Source organism: Hordeum vulgare, chromosome 7H (genome assembly GCF_904849725.1).
Source record: "Hordeum vulgare subsp. vulgare chromosome 7H, MorexV3_pseudomolecules_assembly, whole genome shotgun sequence".
NCBI classification, from domain to species: domain Eukaryota; kingdom Viridiplantae; phylum Streptophyta; class Magnoliopsida; order Poales; family Poaceae; genus Hordeum; species Hordeum vulgare.
The window spans coordinates 383,647,728-383,674,724 of record NC_058524.1 but is presented as its reverse complement, the minus strand read 5'-3'; positions in this window follow the sequence as shown (position 1 = coordinate 383,674,724).

Genomic DNA, 26,997 nt, shown 5'->3' with positions numbered 1-26,997 from the left:
TATATAAGTCATTTTCAAAATCCAATTATATCATTTATAAGCCTATTGTGAATTTGTCATATTCAGCAAGGTTAAGATGTACAAACATGTGTATAAATGCCACCAATGGATTCCTTGAATTTTTCTGATACTTTTTCATATATAAATTATTCCCATCAGAGTTATATTTTAATTTCTATGATTTTTACAAGTTTCAGCGATTTTCTGGAATTAAATTAAATCAGAAACTATTACTGCATCAGACTGATGTCATCCCTGCGTCAGCAAGTCAACCAGCCGGGTCCAGGTCAACCTGACCAGTGGGGTCCACTGGTCAGTGACCCAAAGGCTAACCCCGTGCTGACCAGCCCCTAGTTGAGGTTTGACCAGGCGTGGGGCCCTCTGTCAGCGACTGGGGAAGGATTAGTTAGCGCTAAGGGTTGGCCACGTCGACGGCTACCGGAGAGAGGTCGCCGGCGACTGAGCCGCGGTGGAGGGCTCGCCGGAGTTGTGCTATCTTGCGCTACCGAGGTCCAAAACGAGCGTGGTTGACGGCTGCGGGATGCTGGCGATGCGCCCGATCTAACGGGAGCATCGGCTGGGGCTAGGGTGGCCGGGAGAGGTGCCGGCGACGAGCGGGGCGGTCGCCGGAGTTCGGCCACGGTGGGGAAATGACCTATGGGGCACGGCAGAGCATGGGAGGAGAGGGGAAAGAATCAGCGGCTCACGGGGGCTCCATTTCTGGCGTCGGCGAGGTTGGAGAGGCTCTCTAGCCGGCGATTCGACGACGGCGAGATCCACTGGCCGGAGAAAGAACGGCGACGATGGCGACGCTACGGGGGCTCGGGTGCTCGGAGGAGATGATGGTGGGATGCAGCTCGTCGAGGCGGAGGAGTGGAGCTCTTCAGGGAGGCGAGGGATGGCCGGGGTGGAGCTAGCGACGAGCTCGGGCGGCCGGCAATGGCGGCGAGAAGAACTCGAGATAGAAAAGAGAGGAGAGACAGAGAGCAGGGGGGTGGAGAGGATAAGGGAAGGAGCAGGCTCGTGCGCTGGCGCGGTGGAGGCAGGAGGGAACTCCACGCGAGCAGGAGGTGGCGAGGGCGCCGTGCCTTCCTTCTCCTCTGCCTTCTGGCACGAGGAGGAAGATGATAGGGAGACCCCCCTCTGGTGGGCTAGGCCAGGAGGGTGGCGACAGGTAAGTTTTTCTGTTTTTTTTTCATTTCTCTTTTATTTCTTTCTGGTATTTACTTTTAGGATTTAAAATATATAGTTTGACCAAATATAAAACCCAAAAATGTTATTAGGTGATAGAGACAATAATGTCCAATGCCACATAAAAGTTTCAACATTTTTGAAACTATAAAATAGAAGGAATCAAAATAATTCCATTCCAAATAGCTATTTAGTCAACTCAAAAATCCTTTTTAAAAAAGTTCCTGTGACCTAGAATTTTGGTTTCACAATTTTACCTTATGTCACAATTTTGCCAAGTTTTTGGAACATTTTTCTGGTTCCATTTAAGGTATTAAATTTTATTGCCTTCTTGTCAATTGATCAAAACATTTGGGGCTTTGATCACTTCCTATTTAAACATCAAAGTTTTTATAATGCATGCATGAATGCTTGGCAAACAAATGAAAGCTAGGGCTGTGACAATGGATATAATTGCTCTTGCTGTAGAAACTCATAAAAGTAAAGCTTTGCCACCCAAGCATGATTTTAATGATACTTTTAAATCTACACAAATATCTATGAATGGAAGTAAGGATAGGACCGCTAAGTTGAAAGCTAAGCGGGAATTACTAGAAAAATCTCTCCCACTCGGTTTCTACCGAAATCATGATGAAGATCTTAAAATGATTGGTACTTGTCCTATTGATTCTTTATTTACTTATCTGACTATAAATGATAAAGGGACTACAGATGAGTCAACTTTATCTAGAGAGCGTCATGTTGATGATGAGATGATGTATATACTTCTCGCTGCTCGTTGGTTACCCCAAGTTGAAGGTTGAGATGTAGTCAGCAGCAAGTTTTACCTCACATGAAAACTATAATGTTTATCGAACCAGGAGGACTCCTAGGATCAACAAGTAGGTGTCTCCCACCCTAGCGCTAGCAGAAGCGTGGGCCTGCACACACAACAAATAACATTGCTCCCAACGAGTACAAAGAGGTTGTCAATCTCTTCGGCCTTGTAGTTTGCAAAAGATCAAAACACAAGAGGGAATAGTAGTAGTGATTGCAATGGAAAAGTAAATAAAAATGGTAAATGATGGAGATGTAAACAATGATGGTGATATGGAACGGAGTCACATGCTGTTCACTAGCGACGTCTCTCTCCCGAAAGACGATAAACTACTATGCTTGGGTAAACAAATCACAGTTGTGCAATTGACAGAATTATGAACGTACCACAATGCTAATTATGCAACTTGATAGTTAGAGGTTCAATAGTAATGGGCAGTACGCCAATACAAGTAGACCGTTTATCCATCAACATCTACTTACTAATCATCCACCTTGAGATATATATATCCAGAACATCTCGCCGGTATTAAGTTGCGAGCCCCACCCAAAGTGTAAACTCAAAGCAACGGACAACTGCATTAACGAAGTATGCGTAAGGTAAACAATCCTTGCAACCATGGTCACATGGTGGCAACAACACATCCCCTAGTCTCATGTTTCTTTCACTCAAGCTAGACATCGAGGTGCATGAACCCACAATCATTTATAACGCTCCCTCTTGGAGTTACAATCTGCTACTCGGCCAAAGCAATAATTTCAACGGAGAACATGCATGAATAACTAAGGAACATAATATAAAAGGATAATAAAAAATATAAGTCATAAAAATATGAACATAATCTCATAATCCTTTGGATCTCTCCAAATCGAGCATAGCAATAGCAAGAGATTTACATAGATGCCTTGATCATATAGGGAAGCTCACAAGGACTAACCATTGAAGCACAATATTGGAGAGAAGACATCACATAGCTACTGGTCATGGACCCATGGTCCAAGGAGGACTACTCACGACACGTCCGGGAAGCGTCCATAGCGGTGGAGAAGCTCCCGGAGGTCAATCCTCCCTCCGACAGGGTGCCGAGAAGAGGTCTCCCGACGCTCCCGATCTCGGAAGCACTGCGGCGGCGGAACGATGGAGAAATTTGCGATCCTGGAAGTTGTGGAAGGGTTTTCTCTCGGAGGGCTAAATATAGGCCGAAGGAAGGCACCGGAGAAGGTGGGCCCCACCTAGGTGGCCTCCTAGCACGGGCAGGGGGTAGACCGCGCCAGCAGGTCGCCTGGACGGCCCCTGGCCCCCCTCTGGCCCATCTTTGGCGATAAGGAAGCTTCCGTTACACTAAATTTTTATATATTTTTCTTGGAATTTTTCGGGCTTCGGAAAATTGGGTAAAAGCCCCTACAAAATAGAAATCAGCAGACAGAAACTGGCAATGGGTGCACTGAGTTTGTAGATTAGTCCAAATATGTGTAAAATGATATCAAAGTGTAGCAAAACATATAACATTGTCACCCAAAAGATCATGGAACAAGCAGAAATTATAGATATGTTTGGGATGTATCAACATCCCCAAGCTTAATTTCCTCTCGTCCTCGAGTAGATAAATGATTTCTGTGGTGACATGCTAACACACATATAAGAACTTCAAAGTAAGGCAAGTAAGATATGAAATTCAAGTGAAGGCAATAACAAGCAAGTGTTCGTATCTAGTATTGAGATTAGAAAAGTAAGATCATAAAGGTGCAAGAGCTCTCGCTGTCCATGACTCGAATGCCTCCAAATGGTGTTTGCGTGCAAGAAGTGGAAGATGGATTGAGATCATAAAATAGTTTTTAATTGAGAACTCAATCTACTAGACCTCACACTTAGTCTCCTTCGAAATCTTATTTTGACTCATCCCCAGACCAATAGTCAGGCACAAGTTAAAATGATCCTCTCCCTTTCGACTTTGAGCTCTCATGCAATGGATGAGTGTAAGCAAGATACGTTGGCACTTAGGATGGCAAATAGAATAATGATGGGGAAGGAAGACAAAAAGGTGTGAAAGTCTCACATCAATGAGGACAACCATAGGCAAGAGAAAGCCAAATGATAGATATGATGTGAGGAGTAGGGATTGTCATGTAACGGATGCACATATGAGCGAAGGTGAGCTCTCCAATGGAACTAGTGGGGGTGCATCCAACTTGTTTGCTCATGAAGACCTATAGCTCATTTGAGGAGGCTCATTATTGGAATATGCAAACCAAGTTCTATAGTGTAAGGGTCCCCACATAGTTATGGATGAATGATAATCTCTATGTAGTACCAATATAGCAATGGAGTACGAGTGTGGATATTTCAAAAGGAATAGTAGTGTTGCCCCCTTCTCTCTTTTTTTTTTAAAATTGTGGCCTCTTTGGTTCTTTCTTTTTATCTCTCATTTGTCCTGTTTGGGATCTTTTGTTTTGTCCTCTTTGGGATCTTTTCCTCACTTAAGGGCAACACTCTATGTTTTACATGAATAAAAAGAAGAACATCACACTTTATAAGAAGTACTCAACATAAACACAAGTGAAAACTATAATGATGTATGCAAATATATGCCTCTGCTTGTGTAGCAGGATATGCAATGATACTAGCGCGTCATGTAGCAATGATATGGGCAAGGCCCAACTATCATACGGCTCTACGATCAAGCAAAAGCATGTATGACATGAAGATCAAGTCATGAGATGGTGGATGTTGCATGGCAATGTATCTCGGAAAGGCTATGGAAATGCCTTAATAGGTAGGTATGGTGGCTGTTTTGAGGAAAGATGTAATGAGGCTTATGTATGACAGAGCGTATCATGTCATGGGTTTGGATGCACTGGCGGAGTTTGCACCAACTCTCAGTGTTAGAAAGGGCAATGCATGGTACCGAAGAGGCTAGCAAAATATGGATGGTGGAAGTGCCAACTATCGAATAATCACATTAGTACAAAGAACTCATACACTTATTGTCGGTAACTCTCTATCTAGTTAGGAAATTCACAAAGAGACAAGTACCCCGAGGAGGAGTGTTTGGGGGTGTTATCCTTGCACATCCTTGGTAATGTGAGGGTACTCTATATATGCCAACCCCTCCAGAGGTTAGCTATCAATTTAGTAGAAAGAGTTCTCAACTAATTTTTAGTTTTTGAAAAGCACACGGATTTCCCAAAATACGACACCTATCACTAATAGGCTCAAGCTCTTGGCACCAATAGTCCAAACATTACTCAAATCAATACCTCAAAAATATTGCAAGTTACTACTATACTTAAATAGCAATCTTAATTACCTACTCATGCAAGACACAGAACTCAGTGCAACGAGCCAACTCTCTAAACAAGATAAGCATGATAACTCAAGAGAGTTCCAAAAGCAACCTAAATAAAAGCTCTTAAAAAGATAAGCATGAAAACTAAGAGCTAAGCATGATAGTAGATATAGAAATATGAAGAACACACAAAAAAGATAAGCATGAAAACCTATGTTGTGTTCTAGAGTGGAAAGGAGCGTGTTTCTCTCCCAAACAAGGTAGGCTAGGTTCCGACTTGTTATGAACAACAAGCAAAACTAAAACAAACTAAAAAGTAAAGAGTGGGGCGCTCCAAGCATAGCACATAACATATGAAGTGATAAAAATATAACATGGAGATGGACGAACTGATGATTTTTGATAGAGAAGGGGATGCACGGGGGCATCCCCAAGCTTAGACACTAGAGTGTCCTTGAATATTTCTTGGGGTGCATGGGAGCATCCCCAAGCTTGAGCTCTTGACACTCTTGTATCTTCTTTCATCATCCCCCATCGCATACTTGAAAACTCCCTTCATACGAAACTCATCATAAGCTGATTAGAGTGGTTAGTACCCTTAATAAAATACTCCCTCCGTTCCTAAATATAAGTATTTCTAGGGGTTTCACTAATGGACTACATACGGATGTATATAGACATACATTAGAATATAGATTCACTCATTTTGCTCCGTATGTAGACACCTAGTGAAATATCTTAAAAGACTTATATTTAGGTACAGAGGGAGTAATTCATTACCTGCTGGAAATAAAGATTTTCATGAAAAGCTACTGCTTCTCATGATTGCCAAAAGGTTTTTTCAAATAAAAAGTAAGCTTAGTATTTGCAAAATGATGAAAACGCAAAACACGACAGCATCTGTGAAAAACAGAACATGAGGTAGTAAATAATTTTTCGGGGCACTTCTGCAACTCAAATAAAAAACTTAGAAATATGCTAGAAAGGAATTTATATAGAGCATGCTGTCAAAAATTCAGATCCAAAATATGCTCTGGTGATTTTTGGCGAATTTGTCCGTCAGGCAAACATAATCTGTTTCTGGACAACATGTCACAATTTTTGAACTTTCTTGCAATCGGAGGCTAAAACTTGGCACAAATCTTAAAAATAAAGATACAATGATGTTGATACACTAGTAGTAAGCATCAAGACCACTAAAACTGAAAGTAAAAACTCAAAGTAAAGATAACAAGGGTTGTCTCCCTAGAGCTCTTTCTTTATGGCCATAAAGATAGGTTAAGATTTTAATGATGCTCTCGTAGGAATAAGAGTTGTAGAACAAAAGAGAGCATCAAGAAGAAAATACCAACACATTTCAGTCTAACATGCTTCCTATGCATAGGAATATTGCAATAGAATAATTAATTGAAGCACAAAGCAATAAGCATCTAAAGGCAAAACAAGTGCAGCTTCCAAACCTTTGACATAAAGAGAGGGAACTTGATATTATTGAAATATCTATAAGCATATGTTCCCTTCTCATAATAATTTTCAGTGGGATCATGAATAAACTCAACAATATTAGTATCACATAAAGCATTGTTACCATGATCCACATGGACTTCATGAAGAGGATAAAACTTGGAGTAAAAGAGAGACTGAATCTCTTCCCAATCCCGTAGGTGAGATTCATCTAGTAGCCTATACCATTTCAATGCCTTTCCTTTCAGTGACAAGGAAAATAATTTCCTCATGACTCCATCTCTTGTCAAACCTGAAATCTTAAACAACTCACAGAGTTCTGTAAGTTTCAACAAGTGAATACTAGGATTGACTGTTCCATCTCCTAGATAACAATTATTCCTAATGATTTCAATTGTCCCAACTGGTATTTTGAATGGGATACATTCAGTAGGTGGAGGAGACTTCTCTACCACGTGTGTGGTAAAGAGGCCTTCCCCAAGCAGCGAACTAAGAGTGTAGTTTTCCATAAGCCTAACTAGTGAAGTCACACAACTTAGTGTTCTCAGAGGAACTCATGGCAGCAGCAAAAAGCAAGAACAAAGCAACTAATTTTTTTGTGGTTTTTGGTATAAGCCTCTAAAGCAAAAACTAGAAAGAAAACTAACAAGACTAAAAAGCAAAAGTAAAAGATAGCATGCAACTCCCCTATCTTGAAGACTGGAGTCCCCGGCAACGGCGCCATAAAACTTTGCTTGATGACGATATGATGTATATACTTCTCGCTCCTCGTTGGTTACCCCAAGTGGAAGGTTGAGATGAAGTCAGCAACAAGTTTTCCCTCACACGAAGACAATAAGGTTTATCGAACCAGGAGGACTCCTAGGATAAAAAAGTAGGTGTCTCCCACCCTGGCGCTAGCAGAAGATGTGGACCTGCACACACAACAAATAAATTTGCTCCCAACGAGCACAGAGAGGTTGTCAATCTCTCCGGCCTTGTAGTTTGCAACGGATAAAAACACAAACGGGAATAGTAGTAGTGATTGCAACGGAAAAGTAAATGAAAATGGTAAATGATGGAGGTGTAAACAATGATGGTGATATGGACCGGAGTCACATGATGTTGACTAATGATGTCGCTCTCCCAAAAGACGATAAACAACTATGCTTGGGGTAAACAAATCACAATTTGGCAATTGACAGAATTATGAATGCACCGCAATGCTAATTATGCTACTTGATAGTTAGAGGTTCAATAGTAATGGGCAGTACGCCAATACAAATAGACTGTTTATCCATCAGCATCTACTTACTAATCATCCACCTTGAGATATCTATCCAGAACATCTTGCTGATATTAAGTTGCGAGCCCCACCCAAAGTGTAAACTCAAAGCAACGGACAACTGCATTAATGAACTATCCGTAAGGTAAACAATCCTTGCAACCGTGGTCACAAGCACCATTGTTTTCTCCCCGGTGTCAATAACACGTCCCCTAGTCTCATGTTTTGTCACTCAAGCAAGACATCGAGGGGCATGAACCCACAATCATGCATAACGCTCCCTCTTGGAGTTACAATCTACTACTCGGCCAAAGAAATAAATAGCAACAGAGAACATGTATGAATCACTAAGGAACATAATATAAAAGGATAATCAAATATATAACTCATACCAATCTGAACATAATCTCATAATCCATCGGATCCCAACAAACCGAGCATCGCAATAGCAAGAGAATTACATAGATGCATTGATCATGTAGGGCAGCTCACAAGGACTAAACATTGAAGCACAAGATTGGAGAGAAGACATCACATAGCTACTGGTCGTGGACCCAAGGTCCAAGGAGGACTACTCACGGCACGTCCAAGAAGCGTCCATGGCGGTGGAGAAGCTCCCGGAGGTCAATCCTCCCTCCGGCAGGGTGCCGGGAAGAGGTCTCCTGACCCTCTTGATCTCGGAAGCACTGCAGCGGCGGAACGATGGAGAAATTCGCGATTCTGGAAGTTGTGGAAGGGTTTCTCTCGGAGGACTAAATATAGGCCGAAGGAGGGCTCTAGAGGAGGTGGGGCTCACCCAGGCGGCCTCCGGGCGCGACCAGGGGGTAGGTCGCGCCAGCAGGTCGCCTGGACGGCCCCTGTCGCCCCTCTAGCCCATCTTCGATGATCTAGAAGCTTCCGTTACGCTGATTTTTTATATATTTTTCCTAGAATTTTTTGGGCTTAGAAAAATTGGGTAAAATCCCCTTCAAAAATAGACATCGAAAGACAGAAACTGGCAGTGGGTGCACTGAGTTAGTAGGTTAGTCCAAATATGTGTAAAACGATATGAAAGTGTAGCAAAACATATAACATTGTCACCCAAAAGATCATGGAACAAGCAGAAATTATAGATACGTTTGGGATGCATCACATGTTTTCTTGGAGGGTCATGATTCTAAAGCTAAAACTAAAAAAAGTGGGTTTGGAGAGGTCAAAACTTTAACTAGTGATGTGCCCACTATTTTGGATTACAAGGACTTTAATTATTAAAGTTTCTCTTTGGTAGAATGTATTTCATTGTTGCAAACAATTATTAGCTCACCTAATTCTTATGAACAAAACAAGGCTTTCACCAACCATATAGTGGAAGGAATGATAAAAGCATATGATGAAAAAATTGAACTTGAAGCTTCTATTCCTAGAAAATTGCATGACGAGTGGGAACCTAGTATCAAATTAAGATAAATAAATATGAATTCTATGCTTCATGTGACCTTGGTGCTAATGTTTCAACAATACCTAAATCCCTTTGTGATGTGCTTGGTCTCAATAATATGCAAGAGTGTTCCGTAACTTGCATCTTGTGGATTTCTACCATTAAAAAGCCCTTAGATAGAACTATTAATGTTATTGTTATTGCAAATAATAATTATGTGCATGTAGATTTTATTGTGCTTGATATTTATTACAATCCTACGTGTCCAATAATACTTAGAAGACCTTTCTTACGAACTATATGTGCAATAATTGATATGAAAGAGGGAAACATAAGGTACCAATTTCCATTAAATAAAAAGGGTGGAACAATTCCGTAGAAAGAGAATCAAACCTCCTTACGAATCAATTAGAAGGTATACTTTTGGACTGTGTATCAAATATGACAATACCTGATCATATGTATTATGCCTAGCTAAGGGCATCAAACAATAACGCTTGTTGGGAGGCAACCCAGTAGTTATCTTAATTTTTCTTTTTTATTTCTGTTTTGGTATGATGACCTGAATATTGACTCTATAATGATTGTGTGTTGATGTCTAAATTAGTGTCTTTTTCAAGTAAAGCCTTTGGGATAACTTGTATGATAAGTAGAATGAATACAGTGCAAAAACAGAAACTTTGACGTCCACTGCAGAATTTCTCTGATTTTACTAGAACTTATTTTTCAGCTAAATGTCTTACATAGTATTTCTATACAAATTCCCCAGGTCATCATAATATTTCAGAATATTTGGAGTTACAGAAGTATAGGTTCTTTACAGGTCACTACAGATTGTTCTGTTTTAGATAGATTTTGTTTTTGCTTGCATAGTTTGCTTGTTTTGATGATGCTATCGATTGTATTGGGGTATAAGCCATGGAGAAGTTAGAATACAATACCTATTATGCAATAATTAAATATGAATCAATTTATAATAGTACCTAAGTATTTGATATGTTGATTATACTAACGGATCTCATGAAGTTTTGTTGAGTTTTGTGTGATTGAAGTTTTGAAGTTTTGAGTGTTATCCCAATGCACAAAGGAATAAGGAGCGGAAAAATCCTAAGATCGGGGATTCCCAAGGCACACCAAGGTAATATTCTAGGAAGACTCAAGCACCTAAACTTGGGGATACCCCAAAAGGTATGCCGTCTTTCGTCTCAATCCATTGGTATGTCACTTGGAGATACATTTCCATTGGTATGCGAGAATAATAATTTACCAAACACACCAACTTTAGAGAGACACATATTCATCATGATTTTTTAGAATACTCTATGTGCTTCACTTATACCTTTTTGAGCATTCTGGCATATAGATTTTATAGAAATATTTGCACTCTTTTTCTTCATTTATATTTTTTGAGATTTAATAAATAGTAACGGTAATTTGTGTGGGTCATAAGGCTACTCCAAAATAATAGGTATTCAATGAATGATAATCAAAACCATCATGTAGCACATAAAGATGAATCGTGGGTTAATGATATTGTTGTGGTAATATGAAAAAAGTGTGAGTGCATCATTGTTGATTCGTAGAAGTCCCAATTATAAGAGGTATTAATTTCTTGTTTTTATAAATTTTGAAAGTTATGGTGGGGATGTGTGAGCATTTCTTTTCCTCCTTAAAATACTAGTGTTGTTTCGGATCGGAGGCGCGCGATGGTTAACTCCTCCCAACCCCCTCCCTTGGGGCATGCGAGTAGTGCCTAGATTTTTGATAAAACTAATAAAACTTTGCTATACGTATATGAGTTCTTCATAACTAATGTGAAACCATGGACATACGCAATCTCACCTCCTCATATTTTTCTAGCCTCTTCGGTATCGTGCATTGCCCATTCTCACCTCAAGGATTGGTGCAAACTTCGCCGGTGCATCCAAAACATGTGGCATGATATGCTCTGTCACACATAAACCTTCCTATAACTTACTCAAAACAGCGACTATACCTACCTATCATGGCATTTCCGTAGCGATTCCGAGATATATTGCCATGCAAATTCCATCGTTACATCATATGACTAGTTCATTCATCATCATATTGCTTTGCATGGTCATATAGAGTTGACATAACATTTGTGGAAAAGCCACCATTCCTTACTTTGCGGATACATGTCATGCTAGATCATTGCACATTATGGTACACTACCAGAGGCATTCATATTGAGTCATATTTCTTCATATCTAGTTCTCATTGAGTTCTAAATAAATAAAAGTGTGACGATCATCATTATTAGGGCATTGTCCCAGTGAGGAAAGGATGATTGAGACTATGATTCCCCACAAGTCGGGATGATACTACAGACAAAAATGAAAATATGGGAGGCCGAATGAGCCCGCCATAAAAAAATAAAAAGTGAATGAGAGAAAAAGAGAGAAGGGACTTTGCTACTATCCTTTACCACACTTGTGCCTCGAAGTGGCACCTTGTTCCTCATATAGATAGTCTCGTGTTATGTTATTTTCATATGCTAGTGGGAATCACTTTTTCATTATTATAAACTTGGCTTGCATATTCCAATGACGGGCTTCCTCAAATGCCCGAGGTCTTCATGAGCAAGCAAGTTGGATGCACACCCCACTTAGCTTCAGTTGAGATTTCATACACTTATAGCTCTAGTGCATCATTTGCATGGCAATCCCTACTCCTTGCATTGACATCTACCGATGGGCATCTCCATAGCCCGTCGGTACGCCTAGTTGATGTGAGACGATCTTCTCCACTTTTTACCCCTTTGATATCTACCACCATATTCTATTTCGCCCTTATGTTATGTACATGGTTCAAGCTCATGTATTGCGTGAAGAATAATAAGTAGATTCACATTGAAAAGGTATGATTCAGTTCCCTGACTTGGACACAGTGGTTCTTGACATTTATATTAATGTGGTGAAGACGGAGTCATGCCTTTCGCATATGAAAGATGGATGGGGGTAAACATTCTTTTAGGATCGTATTATTTGAAAGATTGATGATTTTGTTGCTTTTTGTAATAAATATTACTATGTTGATGTTTGTTAATTCATCATTTCTTAATGAGCATACATGCAAAACATTATATATTGGGTAGCATGTCGCATCAAAAAATCTGTTTTTAGTATTTACCTACTCGAAGACGAGCAGGAATTAAGCTTGGGGATGCTTCATATGTCTCCAACGTATCTATATATTTTTATTGTTTGATGTTGTTATATCATCATCCTAGGATACTTTTTGGGTCATAATTTACCAATTTATATTGTTTTTGAGCGCTAACCTATTGACCCAGTGCCAAGTGCGAGTTGTTGTGTTCTACGTGTTTTTTTGTTATTCAGGTTTACAGTACCAAACAAAGTCCAATTTCCCTGAAACTTTTTTATGATTTTTTCTGGACCAAAAGAAGATGTGGAAGCTTTAGGAGAAGCATGGAAGCCACACGAAGTAGGCACAAGACAACAGGGCGCGACAAGGGGGGTCAACGCGTCCTCATGGCTTGTCCCTCCCCGGTGGGCCCTCTGACTCCGTTCTCTGGCCTATAAATTCACATATATTCTAAAAACCCGAAATATCAAAGAGAAATCCTTTTTCCACTCCTGCAAGTCTCTGTTCCATGGCGATCCCATCTAGAGCTCCGTTTCGGCACCGTGTCGGAGGGGGCATCAATCACTGAGGGCTTCTTCATCAACCTTGCTGCTCTCGTGATAATGTGTGTGTAGTTCACCACACATCTATGGGTCCGTTGTTAGTACCTAGATGGATATCTCTCTCTCTCTTGATCTTCAATACAATGATAATCGCATCTTCACTTTGATCTATCCGATGTAATTCTTTTGTATGGTGTGTTTGTTGGGATTTGATGAATTGTGGGTTTATGTTCAGATTATTCACGAAAAGTATTTTAGTGTAATCTGAAATTATAATGATTCTTATTTGCATGATCGTTATAGCTTCATAATTCTCTTCAATCTATTGAATTGCTTTGGCCAAGTAGTTTGGTATTTCTTCGGTGAGAGGGGTGCCTTGTAGTCGGCTCAACCTGACGAGTTTCTATATCCGAGTGACAGAAGGGGACAAGTTGCGTGTTTGTGTTGTTGCCACTAAGGATAAAACGATGGGTTTTATTCATATTGGTTGAGGTTACTCATGTCATCATTCTCCAAGCATTACTCTGTTTTACCTAATACTCTAGAAGCATGCTGAATAGTGGTCAATGGGTGGAGTAATAGTAGTAGGTGCAGGCAGGAGTTCGCCTATTTTTTACCCACCATATGTCGCTTTTCTGAGAGATGCCACTAGAAAACACTATGGCCCCGGGGTCTATTCACTTATAAATTGAGAAAACTTACAATTTCCTAGTTGTTCTTATTTGTATTTTATTTTATTTTGCAAGTTACATTTCTCTACAATTATCTACACACCTCATTTGCTTGCAAATAAGTATATCAAGGGGATTGACAACCCTCTTGCCCGCGTTGGGTGCAAGTTGTTTGCTCTTTTGTGTGTACCACAAATGGCGGTTGAGGATTTATATTCCTATTGGTTCGATAAACCGTGGTTTCTTAATCGAGGGTAATACTTACCCGTATTGTGCTACAATTACCCGTTCCTCTTCACAGAAAACCCAACGCAGATCACAAGTATCAAATATTCAAGGATTTTTCTCCTGTGTATAGTCACAAACAAATTAGACCCTCAACTCATTTGTCTTCAATAGTCTAAAATCACAAAGGGGCACTAGATGCACTTGCACTTACCAATGGTTTGTCATTGCGGTCTGATCGACTCGCGTGTCTTGGTTCTTTGTTGTAAAGAGCACGTGCCCAGGAGCTTGAACCGAGGCTAGTGTGGTGACTCGTACAAAAGGAATGATCTGCCCGGGCAACTTCGGCTTGGAATACCGGAGTAGGAGCACAATAGGGCAACTCCCCCCCCCCAAAGTCACACCCTAGAGTCTATCTATTTGCTTATATTTTATGTTCCATTCGTTCATTGACATCTGATCATTTGAATCATCCTTGTATGTATTGTTCTTCATGCTAATGTTATTTTGGGTGATTTGCAAAACAATCATTTCTTATACATGTTGTCCATTGTGTTGCTTAACTTCTTGCTCTAGTTTTAAATAGTTCACTTAACTTCTCTATTCGGTTGGTTGTAGTTTGAAAGTTTGACCCAATCTTGGGAGGATGGAATCATTTGCAAATAGTGGAGGAAAAAGATTCTTCAAATAGGTCACGAAACTTTTGGGCTGCAGTTGATCTTTGCGTGCAGTATGGGTCATCTAGTGTAAATTATTTTGCATTGGCTTTTACACGGAATTAGATGGCTGATTTAACAAACTAAGGTTAGCCCATACATTTGTTGGAATTATGCCCTAGAGGCAATAATAAATGTATAGTTATTATTATAATTCCTGTATCAAGATAATAGTTTATTATCCATGCTATAATTGTATTGAATGAAGACTCATTTACATGTGTGGATACATAGACAAAACACCATCCCTAGCATTCCTCTAGTTGGCTAGCCAGTTGATCGATGATAGTCAGTGTCTTCTGATTATGAACAAGGTGTTGTTGCTTGATAACTGGATCACGTCATTGGGAGAATCACGTGATGGACTAGACCCAAACTAATAGACGTAGCATGTTGATCGTGTCATTTTGTTGCTACTGTTTTCTGCGTGTCAAGTATTTATTCCTATGACCATGAGATCATATAACTCACTGACACCGGAGGAATGCTTTGTGTGTATCAAACATCGCAACGTAACTGGGTGACTATAAAGATGCTCTACAGGTATCTCCGAAGGTGTTAGTTGAGTTAGTATGGATCAAGACTGGGATTTGTCACTCCGTGTGACGGAGAGGTATCTCGGGGCCCACTCGGTAATACAACATCACACACAAGCCTTGCAAGCAATGTAACTTAGTGTAAGTTGCAGGATCTTGTATTACGGAACGAGTAAAGAGACTTGCCGGTAAACGAGATTGAAATAGGTATGCGGATACTGACGATCGAATCTCGGGCAAGTAACAGACCGAAGGACAAAGGGAATGACATACGGGATTATACGAATCCTTGGCACTGAGGTTCAAACGATAAGATCTTCGTAGAATATGTAGGATCCAATATGGGCATCCAGGTCCCGCTATTGGATATTGACCGAGGAGTCTCTCGGGTCATGTCTACATAGTTCTCGAACCCGCAGGGTCTGCACACTTAAGGTTCGACGTTGTTTTATGCGTATTTGAGTTATATGGTTGGTTGCCGAATGTTGTTCGGAGTCCCGGATGAGATCACGGACGTCACGAGGGTTTCCGGAATGGTCCGGAAACGAAGATTGATATATAGGATGACCCCATTTGGTTACCGGAAGGTTTTCGTGCATTACCGGAAAAGTTTCGGGCTCATCGGTAGTGTACCGGGAGTGCCGGGAGGGGTGCCGGGGACCATCGGGAGGGGTGTCACGCCCCAAGGGGTCTCATGGGCTATGGGAAGAGATAAACCAGCCCCTAGTGGGCTGGAATAAGTTCCCACTAAGGCTCATAAGGTTTGAGAAGGAAAAAACACAAGGTGGAAAGAGTTTCCAAGTGGGAAGGTGGAATCCTACTCCAAGTAGGATTGGAGTAGGACTCCTCCACCTCCAATTTCGGCCAAACCTTGAGGGTTTGAGGCTGCCTCTTCCCTCCCCCTCCCTCCTATATATACTAAGGTATTAGGGCTGATTTGAGACAACTTTTGCCACGGCAGCCCGACCACATACCTCCATAGTTTTTCCTCTAGATCGCGTTTCTGCGGAGCTCGGGCGGAGCCCTGCTGAGACGAGATCATCACCAACCTCCGGAGCGCCGTCACGCTGCCGGAGAACTCTTCTACCTCTCTGTCTCTCTTGCTGGATCAAGAATGCCGAGATCATCGTCGAGCTGTACGTGTGCTGAACGCAGAGGTGCCGTCCGTTCGGTACTAGATCGTGGGACTGATCGCGGGATTGTTCGCGGGGCGGATCGAGGGACGCGAGGACGTTCCACTACATCAACCGCGTTCTCTAACGCTTCTGCTGTACGATCTACAAGGGTACGTAGATCACTCATCCCCTCTCGTAGATGGACATCACCATGATAGGTCTTCGTGCGCGTAGGAAAATTTTTGTTTCCCATGCGACGTTCCCCAACAGTGGCATCATGAGCTAGGTTCATGCGTAGATGTCTTCTCGAGTAGAACACAAAAGGTTTTGTGGGTGGTGATGTGCGTTTTTCTGCCCTCCTTAGTCTTTTCTTGATTCCGCGGCATTGTTGGATTGAAGCGGCTTGGACCGACATTACTCGTACGCTTACGAGAGACTGGTTTCATCGTTACGAGTAACCCCCTTTGCTCAAAGATGACTGGCAAGTGACGGTTTCTCCAACTTTAGTTGAATTGGATTTGACCGAGGAGGTCCTTGGATGAGGTTAAATAGCAACTCATACATCTCCGTTGTGGTGTTTGCGTAAGTAAGATGCGATCCTACTAGATACCCTTGGTCACCACGTAAAACTTGCAACAACAAAATTAGAGGACGTCTAACTTGTTTTTGCAGGGTATGATTGTGATGTGATATGGCCAATGATGTGATGTGATATATTGGATGTATGAGATGATCATGTTGTAATAGAAATATCGACTTGCACGTCGATGGTACGGCAACCGGCAGGAGCCATAGGGTTGTCTTTATACTAACATATGTGCTTGCAGATGCGTTTACTATTTTGCTAGGATGTAGCTTTAGTAGTGATAGCATAAGTAGCACGACAACCCCGATGGCGACACGTTGATGGATGATCATGGTGTGGCGCCGGTGACAAGAAGATCGTGCCGGTGCTTTGGTGATGGAGATCAAGAAGCACGTGATGATGGCCATATCATGTCACTTATGAATTGCATGTGATGTTAATCCTTTTATGCACCTTATTTTGCTTAGAACGATGGTAGCATTATGAGGTGATCTCTCACTAAAATTTCAAGACGAAATTGTGTTCTCCCCGACTGTGCACCGTTGCTACAGTTCGTCGTTTCGAGACACCACGTGATGATCGGGTGTGATAGACTCAACGTTCACATACAACGGGTGCAAAACAGTTGCGCACGCGGAACACTCGGGTTAAGCTTGATGAGCCTAGCATGTGCAGACATGGCCTCGGAACACATGAGACCGAAAGGTCGATCATGAATCATATAGATGATATGATTAGCATAGGGATGCTTACCACTGAAACTACTCCCCACTCACGTGATGATCGGACTTGGGATAGTGTAGGTGGATCATGAACCACTCAAATGACTAGAGAGATGTACTTTTTGAGTGGCAGTTTAGCATCTAATTTGATTAAGTTGAACTCTAATTATCTTGAACATAGTCTAAGTCCACTTTGAATATATTTGTGTTGTAGATCATGGCTCACGCAAGTGTCATCCTCAATTTTAATACGTTCCTAGAGAAAGCTAAGTTGAAAGATGATGGAAGCAACTTTGTAGACTGGGCTCGTAATCTTAAGCTAATCTTACAAGCTGGAAAGAAGGATTATGTCCTTAATGCTGCGCTAGGAGATGAACCACCCGCTACGGCTGATCAGGATGTTAAGAACGCTTGGTTAGCGCGTAAGGAGGACTACTCAATAGTTTAATGTGCAGTCTTGTATGGCTTAGAACCGGGACTTCAACGTCGCTTTGAGCGTCATGGAGCATTTGAGATGTTCCAGGAGTTGAAGTTCATCTTTCAGAAGAACGCCCGGATCGAGAGGTATGAGACCTCTGATAAATTCTATGCTTGCAAGATGGAGGAAAACTCGTCTGTCAGTGAACATGTGCTCAAAATGTCTGGGTACTCAAACCGTCTAGCTGAACTGGGGATTGAACTCCCGCAAGAAGCTATCACTGACAGAATCCTTCAATCACTGCCGCCAAGCTATAAAGGCTTTGTGTTGAACTACAACATGCAAGGGATGAACAAGTCTCCCGGCGAGTTGTTTGCGATGCTGAAAGTCGCAGAGTCTGAACTCCGTAAAGAACATCAAGTGTTGATGGTGAGCAAGACCACTAGTTTCAAGAGAAACGGCAAAGGCAAGAAGGGCAATTCGAAGAAGAGCGGCAAGCCTGTTGCCAATCCGCCGAAGAAACCCAAGGCTGGACCTAAGCCTGAAACAGAGTGCTTCTATTGCAAGGGTATGGGTCACTGGAAGCGCAACTGCCCCAAGTATCTGGCAGATAAGAAGGCGGGCAAAGAAAAATCAGGTATATTTGATATACATGTTATTGATGTGTACTTAACCAGCTCTCGTAGTAGTGCCTGGGTATTCGATACCGGTTCTGTTGCTCACATTTGCAACTCGAAGCAGGAACTGCGGAATAGACGAAGGCTGGCGAAAGACGAAGTGACGATGCGCGTAGGAAACGGTTCCAAGGTTGATGCAATCGCCGTCGGCACAGTGTCACTTCAACTACCATCGGGATTAGTGATGAACTTAAATCATTGTTATTTAGTGCCTGCGTTGAGCATGAACATTATATCTGGATCTTGTTTATTGCGAGACGGTTACTCTTTTAAGTCTGAGAATAATGGTTGTTCTATTACTATGAGTAACATCTTTTATGGTCATGCACCGAATGTGAGAGGATTGTTCATATTGAATCTTGATAGAGATACGCATATACATAACATTGAGACCAAAAGAGTTAGAGTAAACAATGATAGCGCCATATTTTTGTGGCACTGCCGCTTGGGTCATATTGGTGTAAAGCGCATGAAGAAACTCCATGCTGATGGACTTTTGGAGTCACTTGACTTTGATTCACTTGACACGTGCGAACCATGCCTCATGGGCAAGATGACTAAGACTCCGTTCTCCGGAACAATGGAGCGTGCAAGTGACTTGTTGGAAATCATACATACCGATGTGTGTGGTCCAATGAGCGTGGAGGCACGCGGCGGATATCGTTATTTTCTCACCTTCACTGACGATCTAAGTAGATATGGTTATGTCTACTTGATGAAGCACAAGTCTGAAACATTTGAAAAGTTCAAGCAATTTCAGAGTGAAGTGGAAAATCATCGTAACAAGAAGATCAAGTTCCTACGGTCTGATCGTGGGGGTGAATATCTGAGTTTCGAGTTTTGTACTCACTTAAGACAATGTGGAATTGTTTCGCAGTTAACACCGCCCGGAACACCACAGCGTAATGGTGTGTCCGAACGTCGTAATCGTACTTTATTAGAAATGGTGCGATCTATGATGTCTCTTACTGATTTGCCGTTATCATTTTGGGGTTATGCATTAGAAACAGCTGCATTCACTTTAAATAGGGCACCATCGAAATCCGTTGAGACGACACCATACGAACTGTGGTATGGCAAAAGGCCAAAGTTGTCGTTTCTTAAAGTTTGGGGATGTGATGCTTATGTCAAAAAGCTTCAGCCTGAAAAGCTGGAACCCAAAGCGGAAAAGTGCGTCTTCATAGGTTACCCAAAAGAGACAGTTGGGTACACCTTCTATTTCAAATCCGAGGGCAAAGTGTTTGTTGCTAAGAACGGAACTTTTCTCGAGAAGGAGTTTCTCTCGAGAGAATTGAGTGGGAGGAAGATAGAACTTGACGAGGTTGTCGAACCTCTCATCCCTCTGGATGGTGGCGCAGGGCAAGGGGAAACCTCTGTCGTTGCGACGCCGGTTGAGGAGGAAGTTAATGATGATGATCATGAAACTCCAGTTCAAGTTTCTGTTGAACCACGCAGGTCGACGAGATCACGCGCTGCTCCAGAGTGGTACGGTAATCCCGTCTTATCAATCATGTTGTTAGACAACAATGAACCTGCAAATTATGAAGAAGCGATGGTGGGCCCAGATTCCAACAAATGGCTAGAAGCCATGAAATCCGAGATAGGATCCATGTATGAGAACAAAGTATGGACTTTGGAGATACTGCCTGAGGGCCGCAAGGCTATTCAGAACAAATGGATCTTTAAGAAGAAGACGGACGCTGACGGTAATGTGACCGTTTATAAAGCTCGACTTGTGGCAAAGGGTTTTTCACAAGTTCCAGGAATTGACTACGATGAGACTTTCTCTCCTGTAGCGATGCTTAAGTCCGTCAGAATCATGTTAGCAATAGCTGCATTTTTCGATTATGAAATCTGGCAGATGGATGTCAAAACGGCGTTCCTTAACGGTTTCCTTAAGGAAGAGTTGTATATGATGCAACCCGAAGGTTTTGTTGATCCTAAAAATGCTGACAAAGTGTGCAAACTCCAGCGATCCATTTATGGACTGGTGCAAGCATCTCGGAGTTGGAACAAACGCTTTGATGAGGTGATCAAAGCATTTGGGTTTATACAAGTGGTTGGAGAATCTTGTATTTACAAGAAAGTGAGTGGGAGCTCTGTGGCGTTTCTAATATTATATGTGGATGACATATTACTGATTGGAAACAACGTAGAGCTTTTGGAGAGCATAAAAGGTTACTTGAATAAAAGTTTCTCTATGAAGCACCTAGGAGAAGCTGCTTACATTCTAGGCATTAAAATCTATAGGGATAGATCAAAACGCCTGATAGGACTTTCACAAAGCACATACCTTGATAAAGTTTTGAAGAGGTTCAAAATGGAACAGTCCAAGAAAGGGTTCTTGCCGGTGTTACAAGGTACGAGATTGAGTAAGACTCAGTGCCCAGTAACTGATGAAGATAGAGAGCATATGCGCTCCGTCCCCTATGCTTCAGCCATAGGTTCTATCATGTATGCGATGCTGTGCACTAGACCGGATGTTAGTCTGGCCATAAGTATGGCAGGCAGGTTCCAGAGTAATCCAGGAGTGGATCACTGGACGGCGGTCAAGAATATCCTGAAGTACCTGAAAAGGACTAAGGAGATGTTTCTCGTGTATGGAGGTGACGAAGAGCTCGCCGTAAAAGGTTACGTCGATGCAAGCTTTGACACAGATCCGGACGACTCTAAGTCACAAACCGGATACGTATTTATTCTTAATGGGGGTACAGTAAGCTGGTGCAGTTCCAAGCAAAGCGTCGTAGCAGATTCTACATGTGAAGCAGAGTACATGGCTGCCTCGGAGGCGGCTAAGGAAGGTGTCTGGATGAAGCAGTTCATGACGGATCTTGGAGTGGTGCCAAGTGCACTGGATCCAATAACCTTGTTCTGTGACAACACTGGTGCCATTGCCTTAGCAAAGGAACCAAGGTTTCACAAGAAGACCAGACACATCAAACGACACTTCAACCTCATCCGCGACTATGTCGAGGAGGAGGACATAAATATATGCAAGGTGCACACGGATCTGAATGTAGCAGACCCGCTGACTAAACCTCTTCCACGGCCAAAACATGATCGACACCAGAACTGTATGGGTGTTAGATTTATTACAATGTAATTCACATGGTGATGTGAGGGCTAGATTATTGACTCTAGTGCAAGTGGGAGACTGTTGGAATTATGCCCTAGAGGCAATAATAAATGTATAGTTATTATTATAATTCCTGTATCAAGATAATAGTTTATTATCCATGCTATAATTGTATTGAATGAAGACTCATTTACATGTGTGGATACATAGACAAAACACCATCCCTAGCATGCCTCTAGTTGGCTAGCCAGTTGATCGATGATAGTCAGTGTCTTCTGATTATGAACAAGGTGTTGTTGCTTGATAACTGGATCACGTCATTGGGAGAATCACGTGATGGACTAGACCCAAACTAATAGACGTAGCATGTTGATCGTGTCATTTTGTTGCTACTGTTTTCTGCGTGTCAAGTATTTATTCCTATGACCATGAGATCATATAACTCACTGACACCGGAGGAATGCTTTGTGTGTATCAAACGTCGCAACGTAACTGGGTGACTATAAAGATGCTCTACAGGTATCTCCGAAGGTGTTAGTTGAGTTAGTATGGATCAAGACTGGGATTTGTCACTCCGTGTGACGGAGAGGTATCTCGGGGCCCACTCGGTAATACAACATCACACACAAGCCTTGCAAGCAATGTAACTTAGTGTAAGTTACGGGATCTTGTATTACGGAACGAGTAAAGAGACTTGCCGGTAAACGAGATTGAAATAGGTATGCGGATACTGACGATCGAATCTCGGGCAAGTAACATACCGAAGGACAAAGGGAATGACATACGGGATTATACGAATCCTTGGCACTGAGGTTCAAACGATAAGATCTTCGTAGAATATGTAGGATCCAATATGGGCATCCAGGTCCTGCTATTGGATATTGACCGAGGAGTCTCTCGGGTCATGTCTACATAGTTCTCGAACCCGCAGGGTCTGCACACTTAAGGTTCGACGTTGTTTTATGCGTATTTGAGTTATATGGTTGGTTGCCGAATGTTGTTCGGAGTCCCGGATGAGATCACGGACGTCACGAGGGTTTCCGGAATGGTCCGGAAACGAAGATTGATATATAGGATGACCCCATTTGGTTACCGGAAGGTTTTCGTGCATTACCGGAAAAGTTTCGGGCTCATCGGTAGTGTACCGGGAGTGCCGGGAGGGGTGCTGGGGACCATCGGGAGGGGTGTCACGCCCCAAGGGGTCTCATGGGCTATGGGAAGAGATAAACCAGCCCCTAGTGGGCTGGAATAAGTTCCCACTAAGGCCCATAAGGTTTGAGAAGGAAAAAACACAAGGTGGAAAGAGTTTCCAAGTGGGAAGGTGGAATCCTACTCCAAGTAGGATTGGAGTAGGACTCCTCCACCTCCAATTTCGGCCAAACCTTGAGGGTTTGAGGCTGCCTCTTCCCTCCCCCTCCCTCCTATATATACTAAGGTATTAGGGCTGATTTGAGACAACTTTTGCCACGGCAGCCCGACCACATACCTCCATAGTTTTTCCTCTAGATCGCGTTTCTGCGGAGCTCGGGCGGAGCCCTGCTGAGACGAGATCATCACCAACCTCCGGAGCGCCGTCACGCTGCCGGAGAACTCTTCTACCTCTCCGTCTCTCTTGCTGGATCAAGAAGGCCGAGATCATCGTCGAGCTGTACGTGTGCTGAACGCGGAGGTGCCGTCCGTTCGGTACTAGATCGTGGGACTGATCGCGGATCGAGGGACGTGAGGACGTTCCACTACATCAACCGCGTTCTCTAACGCTTCTGCTGTACGATCTACAAGGGTACGTAGATCACTCATCCCCTCTCGTAGATGGACATCACCATGATAGGTCTTCGTGCGCGTAGGAAATTTTTTGTTTCCCATGCGACGTTCCCCAACAACATTATGCCCATTAAAATATTTAGCAACACCATATTGAAAGCACATATGGTTCCTTGGAGGTTTTGATAATTGATGACAACATACATTATCTCTTGGACAAAAAATTCTACCTAGTTTGTTTCTGATTAAGTCCAGTGATTATAGGGACTGCGAATTGTGAGGATGATCATCAAGAAAGAAAGGAACATCATTGGCATTAGCTTCTAGTTTCAAGACCCTACATTTTACTTTATGTGAGAAATCACATTTGAGTCCATAGGAACACCGATACAATTAAAAGGGGATGAGGTATCTATGATGAACTCGTTGCTCAAAGTGCTTAGAGATTTCGATACGGAGCATCCCATGATCAACCCCATGGATACGACACAAACACCTCAAGCTACAAGTGGGCCCATGACGAGATCCCATACTTGTGCCATTGTAAATGAGGTGACATCACTCTTTGCTCACCTATCATTTGTTCCACTCGAGACATGGTCGCTAACTCAAGTGGAGACCCTATGCATACTCGGGTGCTCGAAAGGAGACCATGGACCAATCACGAAGGAGCACGAAGTAGAAGAAGGTGAAGCTGAGCGCCCAAGCGGCTGGACGACTGAGCCCGGTCAAATGACCGAGCCGTCCCAGCGTATGGGCGTCCGAGCTCGTCCGAACGACCGATGCTTGGAGCCGTCCAAGTCCTCTCCCCACAGTGCCCAGACGATCGACACCGCCCAGATGACCGGCTTCGCCCTGACCGAACAGACCGCTCGGACTTCTGGACCCGCCAAATGACCGAGCCACAGACGACCTATGTGCTCCGGAAATTCGAAACCCCCGTTCCCGAACCAGAGTCATAGGACGTCCGGACCCCGCCAGACGTCCAAGCCCCTCTAGGCCACTGGACTTCCGATGCCTCTCGGATGAGCGAGCCTTGTCTGCGCACGGGATGTTGGTCCATGGCCCATGTACCCCTATCTCACCTTGGACTATAAGTAGACCACCTTCTCCTCCTCCTTTCTAGGTTTATCTTTGATTTGACGGACTATTGTTACGTGTATCCTTTTGTTGACCTTGGATTGCGTATCCCCATGTGTTTATGTGGATCTACTGGATGCGTGATTTGATGATTGTTCTTTAGTTCCTATGTTTCTCTTGATATTTCCCCTCCAAGTGTGAAAAGATCGACCACTACGGGTGTGCCCCATGTCATATTGGTACCGTGAGCCAGGTTGATTCACACCTTGGAGTCTCATCACCCACTTTCTAGCCAATTTTGTTTTGATTTCACCTAATTTCAAAAATACCCACAAAAATAGCTATACCAAAATTTCTTGGATTCGTCTGATTTGAAGAGATTTTGTTCATTTGGATCCGTGGATTTCATTGTGGACAAGTGGATCTACCTTTTCCCCACCCTCCCCACATTTTTCACTAGTCAAATCGCCCAATTTTTGAGAATTCATCAAAGTCCGCCTCGACTTCATCCGTCGACCGGTTCACACGCATCGGACGATCGAGCCACCCGAGCATCCGGACTATGTCGGATGAAAGAGACCGTCGGATGTCTGAGACTGTCGAACGACCGAGCCAGCCCAGACATCCGGATAAACCTGTCCAAATTGAATTTTCTCTCCAATTTTTTTGTTTTCTCCACCATTTCCTTTTAGATTTTCCTCCCCCGCACTTCCTATGGTGTTTCAGCTAATTAGGAGTGGTCCTACACCGACATCACCGCTCATCATCGCCCACGAGCGTCGCCGACCACCTCTTCATTGGTACCTAACCGTAAGCCTGGACGGTAACAGGGACAACACTCTAGAGTTTTGCCCTAGCCATTGCATGGTTACCCCGAGCCTACTTGTGTAACTTGCCTATCGGGACTATCCATTGAGGATTGCGGGCCATGCTACTTGTGCCGATTACTGATACATACGCCACATAGCTTCAATTGCGTGCAAACAACATAAGTATCATATTGTGGTGTCATACTAGTATCTTTGGTGTTTGAATAGTACTCGCATACATAATCGCTATCTTGGTGTGCACGTCCCGCATAGTGACCATATAAAATATCATCGCCAAAAGAAAGAAACGCAAAGCTCTTAGGCAAGTGCACAGAGAAAAAGCATCGCCAAATTGCATCACATTGATATCATATCATATCATACTTGATCATCTTGGATCACTTGAGTGAGATACATTGTGCCTCACACATATAGCAAAAGACGGGAATAGGAAGACGACACATTTTGTTTCTTATAGGTTATGCACAATTTCGTATCACGCCCATTTGAGCAATCGTGCTAGCGTTTCTCTAGTGTTGTGCAACACAAGCGTTCCCTCGAAACCACATTTTGTGCTCATCTTTTTTTTGCACGATGTAACACCCTGTTTTTAACTCTCCTCGCTAATTTGACTTTTCTCAAAAGTTAGGACTAATTAATTTTTTTCTGAATGCTTGTGATGCTTGGAGTGACTATTGTTTGCTTGCTTGCTTGTATGCTTGTGTTTGATTCTCAATAATTCATGTTACTCTCCAGACTCACCTCCTTAGCCCAAAACTCCTGCCTAATGATCATGCCATGTGTTTAGGACCAGAAACTATTTTTACCAAATATTATTTTCACCAAAAAGCATTTCTTTGAATTAAGATTTCAAAACCCCTAAGATGGGATTTGTACTACAAGTTATCAAATTAGGAAATTTATTTTGAACAAATTATTTTACTTAAAACCCATTATCAAAATGGCTTCCCAAAACCACAATATTATTATTTTAAAAGTTATTTTACTATTTTATTTAAATGCCTTCCTATGAGGCCAGAAATGGTCTCTTATGAAGGAAAGTTATTTTTGTTGCTTTCAAAATATTTGAGAAAATTTAGGGAAACTTAGTGGGCATATATATTCCATATATATGAGTTTCAACACATGGTAATGTTCAAAATATTGGGCAAACGCCTTCAAAACCCTTCCTGCCTATTTCAAGCTTTTGGATTATTTCTAATATTCTTAATAATTTCCTGTAAAATTCTAGCATGTCACATATGATATATGTGATGATCTTAACAAGTTTCATCTCAATCCAAGTTGATTTGGTTCCCCTAATTATTCTAAAACCTTATCTGTCCAGATCCAAAATTGAACAACTATACATTGCCAACTGTCTCCAATTGTGCTCAAATTTTGTGGACATGTTCTGATATACCAATAATGCATCCACACCAAGTGGTTCATCAAGGAGAATAGAAGAACTTGTCCCAAGCCCCTCAAAACCCTC